Source organism: Triturus cristatus, chromosome 4_1 (assembly GCF_964204655.1).
Source record: "Triturus cristatus chromosome 4_1, aTriCri1.1, whole genome shotgun sequence".
Lineage (NCBI taxonomy): Eukaryota > Metazoa > Chordata > Amphibia > Caudata > Salamandridae > Triturus > Triturus cristatus.
The window spans coordinates 402,369,742-402,387,511 of NC_140585.1; the positions used below are offsets into that span (position 1 = coordinate 402,369,742).

Genomic DNA, 17,770 nt, shown 5'->3' on the forward strand with positions numbered 1-17,770 from the left:
CGCAGGGGCGGGCACCTATAAACAGCGAAAGGAGGAAGGGGGGCTCTGGCAGCGACGGTAGCCTCCCCAGAGCTGTGGCGGAGTTACAGGGCGATCTGGATGCAGACGGGTACAGTAAGGGTACCTCTGCGACAGGCGGTACAGTAAGGGTACCCCTGTCCGGCACAGTAAGGGTGCCCGAGCCAAGGTCCAGGAGCCGAAGGGGGTTCTGGGAAGACCGCGACGGCGCCCCGTTAGTCCTTCGGGCGGTTGGGGGGCCTGACCAACCGGGGGTGTGCCACAACACGCTCCGCCCCTGTCGGAAGGGGCGGGAGTAGGAGACAGATCACGTGACCCAGTGGATGATCTGTAAATAATTATGTGCCACACTGCCGGGCATCGACCCACCGTGTGTGCTGGCTCACCAGGCGGGCGGAGCAGCAAGGGGCTGCCTGCCCTGGATCGCCCGTAAGATAACCCAATTTTATTATCATACTGTGTTGTATGAAATAAACCTGCAGCAGTTCTTCACCCACAAATAAAGTGTCAGTGTAATCATTGGGTGACGTCTGTGTATGCGTGTTGACTGAAGCGGATGACGGTGTGGTCACTATGCCGCTGCCCGCGTCCCAAGCAGTGGGACATCAGCAGGGCAGCATTCTAGTGGCCGCCCGTCGGAGCCTTCCCCCTTGCTGCCTCGCGCGCGAGGCTACGCCCGCTAGGGTTATGACCTCCAATAGTGTGGAGCTGGAGGCAGGCCGTTGGGGGCGGGGGGGCGCGGCTTGACCCCCCTACTTAGGAGGCCCCCTCGCCCAGTTCCTCCTCTGTTCCCTGCGCGCCGCTCCAGCCTGGACACGCGTTATCCCACCCTTTCCACTTACCCCACGTGTCAGGCACAGCGCGTTATTGGAATGTTTAATGTTTTCTTTTTGCGTTGCAGGCGGAGTTACAGGGCGATCTGGATGCAGACGGGTACAGTAAGGGTACCTCTGCGACAGGCGGTACAGTAAGGGTACCCCTGTCCGGCACAGTAAGGGTGCCCGAGCCAAGGTCCAGGAGCCGAAGGGGGTTCTGGGAAGACCGCGACGGCGCCCCGTTAGTCCTTCGGGCGGTTGGGGGGCCTGACCAACCGGGGGTGTGCCACAACACGCTCCGCCCCTGTCGGAAGGGGCGGGAGTAGGAGACAGATCACGTGACCCAGTGGATGATCTGTAAATAATTATGTGCCACACTGCCGGGCATCGACCCACCGTGTGTGCTGGCTCACCAGGCGGGCGGAGCAGCAAGGGGCTGCCTGCCCTGGATCGCCCGTAAGATAACCCAATTTTATTATCATACTGTGTTGTATGAAATAAACCTGCAGCAGTTCTTCACCCACAAATAAAGTGTCAGTGTAATCATTGGGTGACGTCTGTGTATGCGTGTTGACTGAAGCGGATGACGGTGTGGTCACTAAGTGAAAGTGAAAGCGGACCGTGCCTTAGGAGCTCTGCCAGGCGCACGTGCAACGGAGAAGTACAGAGTACCCTGTGAAGTTATCCAACAGAAACACAAGTCAGAGCGGAGTGTTTGGACATTGCCGATCTCACCGTTGAATTTCTTTCTGATGTTTTGTTTTCTGAGGCGCCATCACGTAGATCTACTACAACGCGTGCCTCCGGCTCGACGCTTTGTCTTGGTGTAATACCTGTGTTTGCCAGTGCTTGTTACCTGCTGTTGTGAGGTTGACAGGGTGCGCACGTGTATGTGTGAGAGACCAACATAATTTCCAATAACGCACTTGGCAGAGATGTTGCATCTGAAGAATCCAGTGTGGAACATGCCTCTCCTACCCCCTCGCCATTTTCCTCAAGGCCCGCCATACACCGGCAAGTCGGCGCGTGGCGAGACTCCACCCCCTCTGCCATCGCCATTCCCGCATACGCGGAACAATAGAGCCGCATCCAGGGAGCGCGCGCCGCATGCAGGACAGGATGCGACATCCCTCACTAACATGACCAGGTACAGTGATGGCTTGTTTGCTCAGCTCTGCGTTACGCGATTTCCGCCGCGTTTTGTTTTCCTTGACCTTGCACGCATATGGCTCATAAATTCACCTTTTCCATATGGGCTAATCAAGGAATCTCCCCGGCCGCTGCAGGCAGAGGGATGTAAAGTATACGTCAGCTCAGCTATATTGTTCCACTCCGTGACAGCCACTCGGAGCATAGGAACCTCTGTGAGGCACATTTCATAAAAAATACATATTACTCAGAAAATACACGCAGGGTTCATGCCTTCTCTTCTCAGCCTCCTGGGGTGGGGGATGAGCGGGCTGCAGAACGTCTCGCCTGCTGAAGGACAGCCGCGACGGCCTGGCCCCGCGCAGGTTTGATTAGAAATCTATTAAAATGTCATAAACCCTGTTACACCAGCCGGCGAGTGACGGCCCCCGCAGAGCTGGGCTTCGATGCCAAGGACATCAGTGCCAGCTGTATTCGTGCCCGCCCTGTCCGAGATCTATTGCATTTTTAATGCTTGTTTCTAATGATTTACTCAAAATGCAAGCACGTCCTATTGGCTTTGCCAGCGCTTGTTTGAAAGGTATTCATAAGTGGTTGGTTGTGCGCCCATTGTCGCACAGCTCGTTTCCCTCTGGTGTCCACTCTGGAGACAAGACGGCTCAGTGACTGGTGCCTGGGTGCAGCTGCCGGTATTTCCTGTGGGGCGGTGTATGGCTCCAAAAAATGACCCAGATCGGTATCAAGAACAGGAAGCGAGGTACCTACATAGCACAATATGGCTTGTGGTCAGGTTCAGATAGTTATATAAATTAGGATGTGATTGGGGGGCGGGCTGTTTAAAACGTAGTGCAATGGGATTTTACTTAGACTAGAATCACACGATTTGTTTGGGTTAAGTAGCGCCGAGATTAGAACGCAGCTCGTCACTTGAATGTAAATACTTGTCCGTGTGACGGTCATTACGAATTTCCGAGCAAGCATGGGTTAGACGGTTTAAATAAACAATAAAGAAAGGTTATATATACCCGATAAGCAACAGACACGTAATTGATCAAAAGGAACATTGAAGACTTTTAAAAGTTGGAATTTGAGTGAATAATAAACCATGTTCACAAAAATAAACACCTCGTTAAAGCCATTCTGGAATAGATTACTATACAATCGTCGTTACATTTGTATGGCGGTACCGTGGGTTGAGCCCCAGCTGACCCCATGTTACAATGATCCTGACCAGAGCGGTTGTTAAAAACGGCAATGCATTCTGGTACTTGTAGATTTGATTTAATCAAGGAGCCCAATAGACTTAACTACTAGATTACAAACGTTTGAAGAAGGAAAAGCCAGGGCCTGGAGCATCGTGTCCTTGTGGTAGTCACTAAGAAGTCTGAGGCCAAAGTCCAGATTTCGCCATTCGTATGTTTTGTGACCAAGCATAATTATTTGACCTCTCCAATTCACTTGGGTGAACTGTAAACATATCTACTAACTATACTGAAAGCTGGTAGCTTGCTTGAGTCGTACCTCACGCGCAGTGAACTGATTGTCTTTTTTTGCGAAGTCACTTATTGAATGAGCAATTAACTCAGCATACGTGTTGCATGCTTCAGCTGCCTGGTTGCCTCCTCTCTAGTCACACTGAGCATGAATTACACAAACTGAGTAACAGTAACCAGCCTTTGCAATGCAATAGGTCTCGCATTTACGCAACTTTGAGCTATTGGCATTGTAAATAACATTGCCTTTTTTATGTTTTGGTTTTTAAAACATAAATAAAAGGCATTGCCATTTACAATGCCAATAGCTTAAACTCGCGTAAATGCGAGACCTTTTGCTTTGCAAATGCTTGTTCTCTTTGTCAGAGAGAAAGTTAAACTTACTTACTCCACTCATGTAAAGTTTATTTATTTAAGGTTATTGTAGAGCGCGTAGTAACCCTTGAGCATCCCAGCGCTTGAACCTGACTTCGGGGGGGAACAGCAGCGGGAGGGAAGAGGAATCAGGGAAAGAGAAGAGTTTTCAGTGCCTTCCTGAACTGAAGGAGATTTGGTTCGGTTCTTAGACTCCGAGGGAGGCTGTTCCAATGTTTGGCAGTGTGGACCGAGAAGCGGCGTCCTCCAGACCGAGCTTTTTTTACTCTGGGAACCGTGATGAAATTCTTTCCGTTTGATCGAAGAGCTCTTGTCGCTTTGTAGGGGATGATAAAATTATTGAGGATGGGTGGGCCTTTGTTATGGAGAAGTTTGTGGGCCAGACAGAGGGCTTTGAAAGCAACCCTCTCTCTGACTGGGAGCCAGTGAAGGAGCTTCAAAGCTGGCTTTGCCGAAGATCTGGCTGGTGTGTGAGTGAGTAGTCGGGCAGCGGCGTTTTGGATTCTCTGCAGGGTATTAAAAGTAGCTTCCGGGGCACCCAGGTAGATTGCATTGCAGTAATCTAACCTTGCCAGGATGAGGCCCTGGATCAATAGTTTCCGGGAAGTGGCGGGAAGCAAAGGGAAGACCTTCCTACATGCCCTGAGGAGACCAAAGCATATTCCTGCTGTCTTTTTGGCCTGAGTTCTGAAGCTCAGATCCTTTTCGAGCCGTACGCCCAGGCTCTTGACCTCCTCCTTGGGGGCAGGGGGGTCACCTAAACAGTCGGGCCAGATGTTAGGCGGCAGGGAGGGCTCTTTATGTCCGAGCAGCAGGATATCGGTCTTGGACCCATTCAGTTTCAGCGCTGAGGTGTTCATCCAGCTGTGGATTTCGGTGAGACAGCTGTGGAGATCGGAAGGATCTTGGTGTGGGTGTGAAAGGGTTACCACCAGCTGGGTATCGTCGGCGTAATTGATGATCGTCACGCCGAACGGGGTGACCAATTCCTCCAACGGAGACATGTAAACGTTGAATAACGTAGGGCTAAGAGATGAGCCCTGCGGTACTCCACAGCGGAGGGGGATCGCGGGAGAGTGGCTGTCATTCTCCCAGACTTGGAACGAGCGACCATCTAGAAAAGACATGAGCCACTTCAAGGCCGTGCCCCTTACTCCAGTGTCTCTCAGCCGCTGGATTAAAATCTGGTGATTTACAGTGTCGAAGGCCGCACTGAGGTCCAGGAGGATCACTGCCACTGATCCTCCTGTGTCCAGAATGCTTCTGGCCTTCTCCACTGCCGCCAGGAGGGCGGTGTCAGTGCCCTGGCCGGGGCGGAAACCAGTCTGGGAGTTCCTGAGTATGTTGTTACTTTCAAGAAATAGTGATAGTTTTTTTATTCACTAGCTTCTCCGTGATTTTACTGTTTCCGGGGAGGAGGGAGATTGGCCTGTAGTTGGCTAGGTCCTGGGGGTCCAGTGAAGGTTTTTTCAAAAGACCTTTGACCACCGCCGCTTTCCAGCTGGGAGGGACTACTCCCTGAGTGAGGGAGACATTGATGAGGGACGTGAGAGGAGGGATAATGGTGCTGGACACTTTTTTCAGGAAACGAAGCGGAGCAGGGTCGCTGGGGGAGCCACTTTTAATTGTGGCCAGCGTCGCGACGACCTCTTCCGTGGATACTGGGCCGAAAGTGTCGAGAAGGGGTGAGGGGGCATCGGTGGAATGACTGTGGCAGTGGGGAGAGTTAGAAGGGTCCCTGTCCGTATGGCCGGCGGGGGGTAGGGATGCGAGAATTTTTTGAATTTTCTCGTCGAAAAAAGTGGCCAGTTGAATACATTTACTTTCCGCGGCTTTGGGGTCCAGGGGTTTTGCAGGGGGATCTGGAGCCTGAAGAAGTTCTTTAAGAATAGCGAAAGTTTCTTGGGCAGAGCAGGGCGAGTTTTTAATTCTATCTTCGTAGAATGCGCTCTTGGTTTTTTGGAGCTCCCGTTTGTAAGTTTTTATGGAAGCACGGAACGTACCTTTCTTGTCTGCTGTCTTGTCTTTCCTCCATATGCGTTCATTTCTCTTGCATTCCTTCCGTAAGAGATTCAATTCGGGGGTGTACCAGGGAGAGGGGTTAACTCTCTTGGTACGTTTAAGGGTGCTGGATCTCGGTAGGAGGCAATCCAGTGATTGGGTGAGCCATGTATTGAATTCAGTGTCGGCTGTAATGGTGTTTTGGGAGGGAGGGGGGATATCTTCCCTAAGTTTGGCTGCCCATTCTTCTGGGACCAGTTTGTGCCAGCGTCTGATAAGAGTTCTGATTTTGGGCGGTTGGGGTGGAGGAATATTGATGTGCCATTCGAAGGGGACCAGGAAATGGTCGGTCCAGGGAAGAGGGAGGTGAGCGCGGATATTAAGGTCTTGAATGTTTGTGAAGATGGGGTCAAGTAGCTGTCCTTTGTCGTGAGTGGCCTGTGGGTTCTTTAAGCAGAGACGAGAGGAGGAGATGTCCAGTAAAAATTCGGCTGCCTGAGTGTCGACTGGGTCCAGAAAGTGAAGATTGAGATCCCCTAACAAGAGGTAGTTGTAGACTCGAGAGTGACATGGTCGATGAGCTTGCTGGGGAATTCGGCGAGTAGGCCGGGGGGGCGATATACAAGCAGTCCCGACAGGGATGTTACTGGTGAAATTTGGATGGTGAAGTGGCAGCTTTCGCAGTCTTTGATGTTGCCATCTAAGATTCTGCAGGTGAGGGAATCCTTGAATATTATGGCTAGGCCACCTCCTCTACCACGCGGTCTATTCAGAGAACAGATTTGATAGCCCGGAGGGAGCGCGTTGACAATGTCAGGGCCGTTGTTGGGGGTGAGCCATGTCTCAGTGAGAAACAGAATGTCCATGGCGTGGTTTGAGATCAGGAGGTTTATTTCGTGGGCGTGTTTAACAAGCGACCTGCAGTTGAGTAGGCCTAGCTGGAGGCCACCGCGTTCAATATCTGCGCCGGGAGGATTACAGAGACTGCAGCTGGTAAATGGATTATCGCCCATGAGGGTGTAATTGCAGGAGGGATGTTTTAGTGTATTCAGGGCCAAAAGCCTATCTCGGGTATAGACAGGGCATTTCTTGGGAGAAATGGGCATAGTGGCTGGGCCTGGGACCGTCCGGGCCCAGACGGGCTTGCCTTTGGCGCGCCTTCGGCGCGCCCGCTGCGCCCGTCCGCTGCGCGTCCGAGTGCTGCACATGATTTTATGCCGGGAGAGGGTGTGGGGGGCGTGGCCTGATGTGGGGGGCGTGGCCTGATGAAGTGGGCGTGGCCTGTGAGCAGGCTCGCTCGCTGATGGCGGTGATGGCGATTTCCTACCCCGTGGCAGCGTTCAGATCGGCTGCACGGGTGTTAGGGATTCTGGATAAGTGCCCCAACCAGACTAGCAGGTGAGGGAGAGGTGCGCAATTATTAAAATCAATTTAACACACAAGTTTTAAAAACAGTTCAATTTCGAGCAGAGCTCCCGGCTGTGCCTCAGGAGTACAGTACAAGTTCAGCTGTTATATGAAACCCAGATCCTTGAGCTGACATCCTATGTGTATTTAGACTGTCCGTATGTGCAATGATTGTGTAACATATGATACTGTATCTGTGTGTTGTATGAAGTTATGTACAGGGGCAGCAGGATCTATTTTGGATGCCCCTGGTTTATCATGGCACAAGATGGAGGATGAAAACAGCTTCCCCTGACAGTGGAAGTGTATTGCATGCATTCCTGAGGCTGGAGTGTGGAGACACAGACACTGCAGTGATTGAGGATGGAGACAGCTAATGTTAGAAATTCAATGAGGGCCTGCTTAGCAAAGGGCTGCTGGTTAATTCTTCTGGAGCACTGCCATTTGGTGAATGGTAGAGGTGGGACTGCAGTTTCTATTGTTCAAGTTGAGGACTAGGAAAGGTCTACCCAGTTGTCTGTACTTAATTACTACTAATGATAGCTAGTTCCAGAGATCTCCCACTTCATTTTTTTTTTTTTAAACATACTTTATTGGGTCACAAAACAGAATACAGTCAACCCCCTTCCCCATTACTCCGCCCTCCAGCCAATTCAGAGTGTAGAGCAGTGGCCAGTCCACCAAACTGATCATAACTGTACAGCATTCACCCCATCATCAGCTATGCTACGAGGTAGTCCATCCACAAGATTAATCCACAGCGAGTGTGCGATATAACCAATATGCCCCCGCCCCATCCCCAAGCAACCCCCCCAACATACCCCCCCACCCTAATCACCCACCCAAACATGTCGCCAGTATCTATCATAATTACATGCGTATCAAAGCCTCAGAGATCTCACACTTCATGGTGTTGATTTCTCCTGAAACAAGAACCATCACTCTGCACAAAGGCTTTGTCTGAAGAGCAGCCTGTAGACAACATTTGAAAAACAACAAATCCAAACCGGTTCTGAAGCTGTCGACAGTGGTTCCACATGACCAGTCTGAAAAATATGCATAATGTGGGATCCAAACCCCCTCCTGGTTACTGTCCCTTGTTTGTCTATATCAAGGAATGGAATGCACCACAGAGGTCTCTAACAACTGCTGTGCAAAAAGGCTAGCCAATTTGCCAGAGCTAAGGGGACATCATCTAAAGTGAACATTTTCTTCTGGAGAAGCTAATTGTGTACCTGAAGTGCCTAGATGCCTGCCTTCTTGTGTTGTGAAGGGGACCTCTGGTACTTCCGAGTGGTACCGTGAGTGAGTAAGACCGTGAGAGAGTGGGAATCATTGGGATTCACAGCACTTCCACAAGTGCTCTAAACACTGGTGCTGCCATACTGGCACAGAGAGAGGCCGGGTCTGTGCTAAAGTGGAAATCCATGATCAGCCCGGAGGCCACACCTGCCACAAGTCTGCCTCTGCAGATTACTCAGCCTGGAGTCCACAATGGCGGAATCCATGCACTTCAGTCTGCAGCCAGCCAGGAAGGCCACCGCTACTGAAGACGTGTTGCAGCACAGAGCTGTCTGACCAATCTCATCCAGCATACACTGTCCTTGTCACCTCCCGCAGGAGAGGAGGTGCCACAGGGAGGGAGGAGCATGAATCACATCTGCCTCACTGTGACAGCTGCATCGATAATCGCCAGTTAAACATGGGGCTGAGCCAGCATCTGGGACCACAGACTCACACACATGCGGAAGAACCTGCCACGCATGCTTGGAGGGATTAAACTGTTGCTATTTATAACTGTGCCTGACCCATGCCTTTTCAAAAGAAACATGCCTAAGCCGTAGAGTGCTGGACAGGATCCCAACTCTAGCAGTGAGAGAGAACAGTGGCAGAGGTGGGTGTCGCGCCTTACTTTTAACTGCAACTTAGATGGCAACCCTGCATCATATTCTCATCGACAGTAAAAGACACTGGTTTGGACATTCCATCATTGTATCTGTTGGTTGGTGTTGAGTAGGCTCTTGTCCACCACCCTACCTCCATGGCAAGCCTCGGACTGCTTGCCCCCGCTCCCTTGGGCCCAGTGACCCGGTTGGCATGTGGGATTCAACGCCGCTGGGGAGCTCCACTGAAATAGTTTCCACAGTGCACAGAGGCGCGGACTTCACCCATCCCTTCCGCGGCATCACGTGTCATTGTTGTGAGCCTGCATCTTAGAGGTTCATTGTGTTATTGTGAGATTCAGGACACAGAAGCTCTGAGTTGCAAAGCACAAACAGATGCCTGTCAGCTTAGCAACTCCTCCTGGGTACAGACCGTTGTAAAGGAGGACGTCATCGGAAAAACAGTGCACAGATGTTGATAACATTTTTACATAGCTGATGAGTGTATTTTTACTTACCAACCTTGAGTAGGCCCCTAAAAAACAATACACGGGTTTGGTACGATATGTTTAAAATCAAATGTTTATTAGTCGACATGCAATAAAACCTCAAATTGAACCACTACAGAAAGTAAATGATCAGTTTGGAAGAGTGAAATGTGTAAACCTTTGAAGGTTTGCAAGGAGGACACATTGGCCCGTACAGGCTCCGTTCTACCAAGTGTGCTTGCAGGAGCCACCAGTAGGGAGGATACAGCGATACCAAAGGGGATGATGGACGGAGCGCTTGAGCAAATCAAACACTCGCCCCCAGTCAACTGATCTGGGTTTAATCCATCATCATTCTTTGGCTCACTCCACCACCCCAGTTCAGACATGGCCATATGCAAATCAGTCTGACCCTGTGCCTCATGGGAATAGTCCAGCCCGAACTGCCAAGCCATGTCTTCCCTGGACCAGAAACAAGCATCCTGGGACCTGTTTCTGGTTCATAACCCTCCTCAGCCAGGCTATCTTGAATCCAGTGGCAAAGTGAGCAGGGACCCACGTCTGGGCATACCCTGCCAACTTAGGGCGAACAAAGCGATACCAAAGGGGATGATGGACGGAGCGCTTGAGCAAATCAAACACTCACCCCCAGTCAATTGATCTGGGTTTAATCCATCATCATTCTTTAGCTCACTCCACCACCCCAGTTCAGACATGGCCAAATGCAAATCAGTCTGACCCTGTGCCTCATCGGAACAGTCCAGCCCGAACTGCCAAGCCATGTCTTCCCTAGACTGGAAACAAGCATCCTGGGACTGGTTTCGGGTTCATAACCCTCCTCAGCCAGGCTATCTTGAATCCAGTGGCAAAGTGAGCAGAGGACCCACGTCTGGGCATACCCTGCCAACTTAGGGCGAACAAAGCAATACCAAAGGGAGAACCTGGCTTGGCAGTTCGGGCTGGACGGTTCCCATGAGGCACAGGGTCAAAACTGATTTGCATATGGCTGGGTTCAAACTGGAATGGCATGGTGAGCAAAAAAACGATGGATTTAGGCCCAGATCTCTGTACTGGGGTGAATGTATGACATTGTTGTGCATTTTGTCCATCAATTTTTGTTTTTGCAGTAGGGAGGATACAGCACGCCCGAGGAGGCTTGACGAGTTCTTTTTTATTTGCCCATTCTTATGGACCCCCGGAACTGTGGAATCTTATTTATTCTTTAATGTTTTCATTTCAATGGGTACCAATACTAGCCATAACTCTAAGTGTCATTTAATTAAACTAAATTAATTGTAATTAAAATAATAAATACCAGTGTTAAACACTAAATCTAGCCCCCAATTATTTACATAAGTTAATTTCCACCTTAATACCACATGTAGACCTAAGTTATCAAAAGTATATTACTTAAATAAATTAAGACTACAGCAGTGATATTTTCATAAGTGTGTTAGATTATACTAAACTTAAAAATCATCTTCCTGGTACTTTTGATGAAGTGACGCTGTAATGATGTAAATTAAGTAATGACAAGAAAGTACATTTTAGATAATAGAGAAGGTGGAGTAATAGTCGGACACCAGACTACTGCTGAGATATTTAGAGAAAACATGTATTTATTGTATTTTTGATAGAGCAGGTATATTCACGAGGACAATGGAGGCTTCACAGAACTAGAGCAAGACAGGTAGAAGTGCCACAGACACGAAAGAGGAGAGGGGTGGGGGCAACATAATGTAAATAGAAGATAACCTACTTCAGGCAGAGGGGCACTTGGCTTAATTATTAGCACACAAGTGACCAAAGTGCGTGATGCATCAAGTGACCCGTCTGCACACTCTGACTTTGAAGCGTTTCAGGTAATGCCTCATACGTTTGCTTAAGAAGGAAAACCTTCCTCAGTCATGCTGTGCCCAAACGCAGCTTGATGCAATGAAGTTTGCAGTATGTGATAAACTAGAAAATATATTTCTTTTTTAATTTCGGTTTAGTTGAGCTGCCTAGCAGATGTTTGAGGTGAATCTTTTGTTTTGTTTTTATTTTGTTTTGAAAGTGAGACACCAAAGTGCGTCCTTAATAAAATGTGCTCGCCATGAAAGCAACAGCATTCGTTGTGATTGCTGCCAACAATAACATACCATTAAGTATATAGATATCACATGTATTATTTCTCAAGATTAAAGTCTATCTAACTATGCAGTGGTCCCCACATTTTATAAAAACCTTATTTGGTTTGTGTCTACCCTTCATCTTTGTACAAAGGGACGTTAAACATTGCACAGATCAGCACCCCAGAGCCATAGGCCAGGAGGATGCGGGCCGGCCCACTCAGGGGCAGTGCATAACCTTGCAATCATTACCAGAACACCAACAAATTGAGCACATCTGGCAGAGACAGGCTGGTCCAAACCTAGGATGGAAAACTGGACCTGAATGTGACAGAGCTTATTTAGAGTTCGAGCACTTTTCCCCAAACATCTGTTAAAGCAGACCTGTGCAACTGATCTGCGTAATTGCTTTGGCATCTAGGACATTGGGCTTCACTGTGACGCCCTCATTTGTGTAACCTAGCTGGCTGATAATAGAAACGAAATCGAGTCTTATTACCATGTTGTACTTTAAGGTTCGCAAATATTAGTAATTGTTCCAATCCAAAGATTTCGGTAGAATGCTCTCTGTCACTCTCATTTCGATTTTCTGACTCGAGTAAAAAGCATGGGTTACCACATCATTTAGCCTCTGCTCACTAAATATAGTATTCCCTGTGCGGATCTTTAAATTGCTCTTGTGACCTGCAGAGGACTTTCCAAGGTTAATATTTAGCCAGCCCAAATACCCAAAGTAACCCTGAAACTTGCAGGGATTTGAATGATCTTGTCAGAGTTGCCCAAGCGGAATGAACCCAATTATAATAACAATTGACATCCGAAAATCATCCGGTGCAATCTGAGTTCACCAAACGGCATTATATCTATTTAGCTTGTGATTTTGAAATGTATTTGCTATGCTTGCCAAATACTAAATGCAGTTGCCACTATTTTAAAATAGGCTTTACTAATTTAACTCATTGAAGCACAAAAGACTCCCTGTACAATCAGCACCAAGATTTAAATTATAAGTAGATGGTATTAACCTCTTAGCTGCTAGGCCTCCCCCGAGCTAAGCCTTTGTTTTTTTGGCTATTTGGGGTAGTTCACGCTCAGCCCCTGTAACATTTTGTCCGCCTACGGTATCCACGCCAAATTTGCGTCCTTTTCTTCCAACATCTTGAGGATTTTTAAAGGTACCCAGGGTTTCTGGATTCCCCGGGAGGAGCCCGAGAAATTTGCCAAAATACAGCTAATTTTTGTTGTTTTTTCAGAAAAATGGTAAACAAGTGCTGCAAAAGTTATCAACAAAGGATTTGTGGTGCTAAAATCGCAATCGTCCCTGCTTTCAGTAACAGGCAGACGTTTGTCAGAAAACCAAACTTCTATACACAGTTTTGGCATTTTACTGGGACATAGCCTATTTCCAGTTAGTGGTAGAAATAGGTTTGAAAACAATAATGAATCCTGGAACGCTACACATCTCTAAAAAGTTGATAAAATGATGAATTCAGCAAGAGGTCATTTGTGTAGATCTTTCGAGTTTTTTTTTTAGAAACTAACAGTTGAAATAAAAGAATATTGAAATTGAGTTGAAAAAAACAGCTATTTGTGCCAACGTTTTCACTTGTAACTTCTTCTAAGTATGGCATATTTTTTAAATCAATATGCCATCACATCTGCTTGACCTTTCTGGTTGCAGGGATATATAGGACTTGTAGGTTCACCAAGAACCCGAGGAACCAAGAGCCAAACACTGAGCTGCATCTTGCAATGGTTTTTCATAGTGTACTGGTTATATAGCAATTACTTTGGTAAAATATAAAGAGTGTAAAATAGGAAACATATATACTTCCAAAATGGGAGCAAAATGTAGAGTTTAGAAGTAGTGGCTATTTGCAGATCCCAGAAATTGTGAGTACTCATACAACCATGTGAATTAGAGAGCAATTTTCAAAATGACTTCGTTTTTTACACATTGTCTTACATTTGGAAGGCATAAATGCCAAGAAAGTCAATGTTCTTCTATTCTGTGTTCCCCTAAGTCTCCCGATAAAATTGGTACCTCACTTATGTTGGTAGGACAAGTGCCTGCGACAGAAAATGGTTCAAAACTCAAGGTGGACACATCACATTTTTCCACAGAACACTGACCCTTTTTTGCAATGTGCCTAGCTGTGGATTTGGGACCTTAGCTCAGCCGGCACCTAGGGAAACCTATCAAACCTTTAAATTTTTGAAAACTAGAAACCCAGGGGAATCCAGGATTGGGTGACTTGTGTGGCTATCACCAGGTTCTGTTACCCAGAATCCCTTGCAAACCTCAAACTTTGTAAAAAATAAAAAAAATAAAAACAGATTTCCTCACATTTCTGTGATGGAAGTTCTGGAATCTGTGTGGTGCCACAAACTTCCACCCACCCAGCATTCCCCCAAGTCTCCCGATAGAAATGCTACCTCACTTGTCTACGTAGGTCTAGTGCCCGTGACAAGAAATGGCCCAAAGCGCAACATGGACACATCACATTTTTCCAGTGAAAACTGACCCTTCTTCACAACGTGCCTAGCTGTGGATTTTGGACTCTGGCTCTGCCGGCACCTAAGGAAACCTAGCAAACCTGTACATTTTTTAAAACGAGACACCCCGGGGAATCCAGGATGGGGTGACTTGTGTGCTTCTCACCAGGTTTTGTTACCCAGAAGCCCTTGAAATCTGAAACTTTGTAAAAACATTTTCCTCACATTTCTCTGATGCAAAGTTCTGCAATCTGCGTGGAGTCACAAACTTACACACTCCTCGCATTCCCCCAAGTCTCCTGATAAAAATGGTACCTCACTTGTGTGTATCGGCCTAGTGCCCGTGACAGGAAACGGCCCAAAATGCAACGTGGACACATCACATTTTTCCACAGAAAACGGACCCTTTTTTTTGCAAATGTCTAGCTGTGGATTTGGGACCCTAGCTCAGCCGGCACCTCCGGAAACCTAGCAACCTGTACATTTTTAAAAACTAGACACACAGGGGAATCCAGTATGGGTTAACTTTTGTGCCTTTCACTAGGTTCTGTTACCCAGAAACCCTTGCAAACCTCACACGTAGTAAAAAAAATATATATTTTCCTCACAATTCTGTGATGGAAAGTACTGGAATCTACTGGAAGCCACAAACTTCCACCCATCCAGCATTCCCTCAAGTCTCCTGATAAAAATGGTACCTCACTTGTGTGGATAGGCCTAGTGCCCATGTCAGGAAATGGCCCCAAACATACAGACTTCAGAATTATCGATTACAAAAAGACTTTGTTTTGTGGGGGAGTCACCTGCGTTTTAGAACCTGGGCTCAGTGGCCATCTAGGGAAACCTACCAATCCCAGACATTTCTGAAAACTAGATACCCGGGGGAGTCCAGGGAGGTGTGACTTTCGTAGATCCCCTAGCGTTATCTAAACCAGACTCCCCTGCAAACCTCAAATTTAGCTGAACAAATCTAATTTCTCACATTTCTGTGTGGGAAAGTGGTGGGATCACTGGACTGACACAAATTTCCTATGACCCAGTGTTCCCCGAGGTGTCCTGAAAAAATGGTACCTCACTTGTGTGGGTGAGCCAAGTACCCGTGACAGGCAAGGGCCCAAAATGTATTGTGAAGACATCAAAATGATCTATCACAAAACGACTTGGTTTTGAAATACTAAGACCTGAGAGGCACCACTCGGAGACAGGGACTCACTCCAGCAGGGCTCAGGCAGGTACAGTGCAGCAGGTCAGCTGAGCAGTTGCAGAGAAGCCTCTGGAGCTTGTTGTGTCCCTGTAGCTCAGGAGACCACCTAACTAGCCATTGGAGTCACTCAGGAAGCCTGGGTTGGTCCAACTTTACCACTAAAGAGGTTTTTAAATTGTAATTCCTTAGACACCAGACATGATATTTATCCCTGCTCCCACACACAATTTATCACTTATTAAATGTAATAAGGTAACTCAATGTTATCCTATGGGAGAGATCGGCCTCACAGTACTAAAAAGCAAATGTGTGAGTTTTTCCCTACTAGGACATGTAAAACTTAAAAGTACATGTCCAATTTTGTAACTACATGTCAGGAATCCCCTCCCGCACATGGATTCCCTCCCACGATGCCACTTCCGTGAACCTGGTGCGCTTGGAGGAGAGCGGACTACAACTCCCAAAATGCCCTCCGGCAACAATTGCCTCATGGAACTCAAGAGTTCTGGTTACATAACACCAAGGGTAACGCCTAGTTTTCATGTTATGCAACTCAAGAGTTCTGGTTGCATAACACCAAGGGTAACGCCTAGTTTGCATGTTATGCAACTCAAGAGTTCTGGTTACATAACACCAAGGGTAACGCCTAGTTTTCATGTTATACAACGCCGAGAGTACTACTTAAGGAGAAGATCACTGGGACTCGGCGTCGGATATTCTGATCTTTGCCGGAGTACCTGGTTGAGGTACACGGACCCGTTGGAGAGTGGAGCGGCGGAAGGAACATTCTAAGGAGCGGAGGAGAGGTGCTGGCGTGTGCTTCCTGCCCGTGTCCTGTCCCGTTCTGAGAGCCGTATTCAACGTCATTGGGCACAAGTACCGTTGGTAGAGCCGAAGCTCCCAACGGCCTGACAATTTGGAGAAATCGAGGTTGATGCGAGCCGAAGCTCCCAACCCTCGTTACTTGGGTGAACACACGCTTAGAGCTAAGACGCTATCCAGGAGGTGTTTCCGCGTCTTAGCCATCGACACTCGTAGGAGAACTGGGATAGGTAGAGCGGCTGCTCCCATCCATTCTCTGCACCACCTTGGGTATCATCACTTAAACCCGGATACAAGAGACGCACACTAGGAGGTGTTCCCAGCGTCTTTGTGTTGTGGCAGTACTCTGGGGGAAACTGGTAGAGCGGCTGTTCCCAGGTGGTAGAGAGCCCGGCCGGGTGACTCCCACGTGCCCCCGTATATTCCACAACCTTGGAACTACCCTTCACAGCGGTCGAGTGGCATTGTCGGACACTGCTTAGCACTGTGCCCTCCGTTGGAGCATACCGGGACCGGTGTGCATGCGGAGGACGGTTAGAAGAGCTGTGAATGGGTATCGTACTTTAACTGGTGATTCCAGTACCGGTATTCTTTGTTCTCTGTAGTTGTTTATCTGTTTATTAAATCCTCCTTAACCTCCCTTTCTCTGGTCCGTTGTCTGTTTGTCCCAACCCCGAGAAAGCCAGGACGTTACACTACAATGCACCCTGCCCTATGAGCTGTCGAGGTTTACCATAGGGGTGACTTGTATATATTAAAAATGGAGTTTTAGGCTTGGCAAAAGCTTTATTTTGACAAGTCGAACTGGCAGTTTAAAACTGCATACAGACTGCAATGGCAGGCCTGAGGCATGTTCTAAGGGACTACTTATGTGGGTGGCCGAATAATTGCCGCAGGTCCCGCTAGTAGCATTTTATTTACCAGCTCTGAGTGTATGGTACACCAATTTACTATGGACTTATAAGTAAATTAAATGTGCCCATCAGGTGTAAGCCAATGTTACCATGTTTTAGGGAGTGATCACAAGCACTTGAGCACTGGTTAGCAGTGGTGCACAGAGCACAGAGCCCTAGGGCCAAAAAAACAAATTCAGAAAAACATGAGAGTAGAAGGCAAAACGTTTGGGAGTGACCATTCAGAGAGGGCCAAGTCCAACCCAAAATAATTGCTTGTCAAAAATATAAAATATGTTGGCAATATGAACATCTTTATTATATTGTATCTCCCAATAAGACCGACTGGTATACAATGTCAGTTTAGGAGTTTTGTCTTAGTTTTCTAAAATAACGGCTCTTAATTTTGCTGTACAGGATTATTCAATCAATCAAATTGTCTTTATTCGATCTCCCGAGGACGGATCATAAAAGATACACACAATAATAGATAAAAAAGACAAACAGCCTATTCCACCGAAGGGTTGCCCTATACAGATTAACACGGAGGGCTTCAAGTATCTCGGGGTTTTTCTCTCCTTAGACCCGTCGCTTCGATATTCTCGGAACCTACTC

At 47.7% G+C, this 17,770-nt stretch overlaps 1 protein-coding gene across 2 annotated transcripts in view; it reads left to right on the forward strand.

The window, feature by feature from the left end:
- Window positions 1–1,901: 1,901 nt before the first annotated feature.
- Window positions 1,902–17,770, forward strand: part of PACSIN2 (protein kinase C and casein kinase substrate in neurons 2) — a 595,050-nt gene continuing 579,181 nt past the window's right edge. The window contains exon 1 of one of the 2 annotated variants that reach the window (XM_085652484.1): window positions 1,902–1,980. The gene's annotated coding sequence lies outside the window, so the exon portion shown is untranslated. The remainder of the gene's footprint in view (window positions 1,981–17,770) is intronic. The other variant, XM_085652485.1, reaches the window with a different exon arrangement.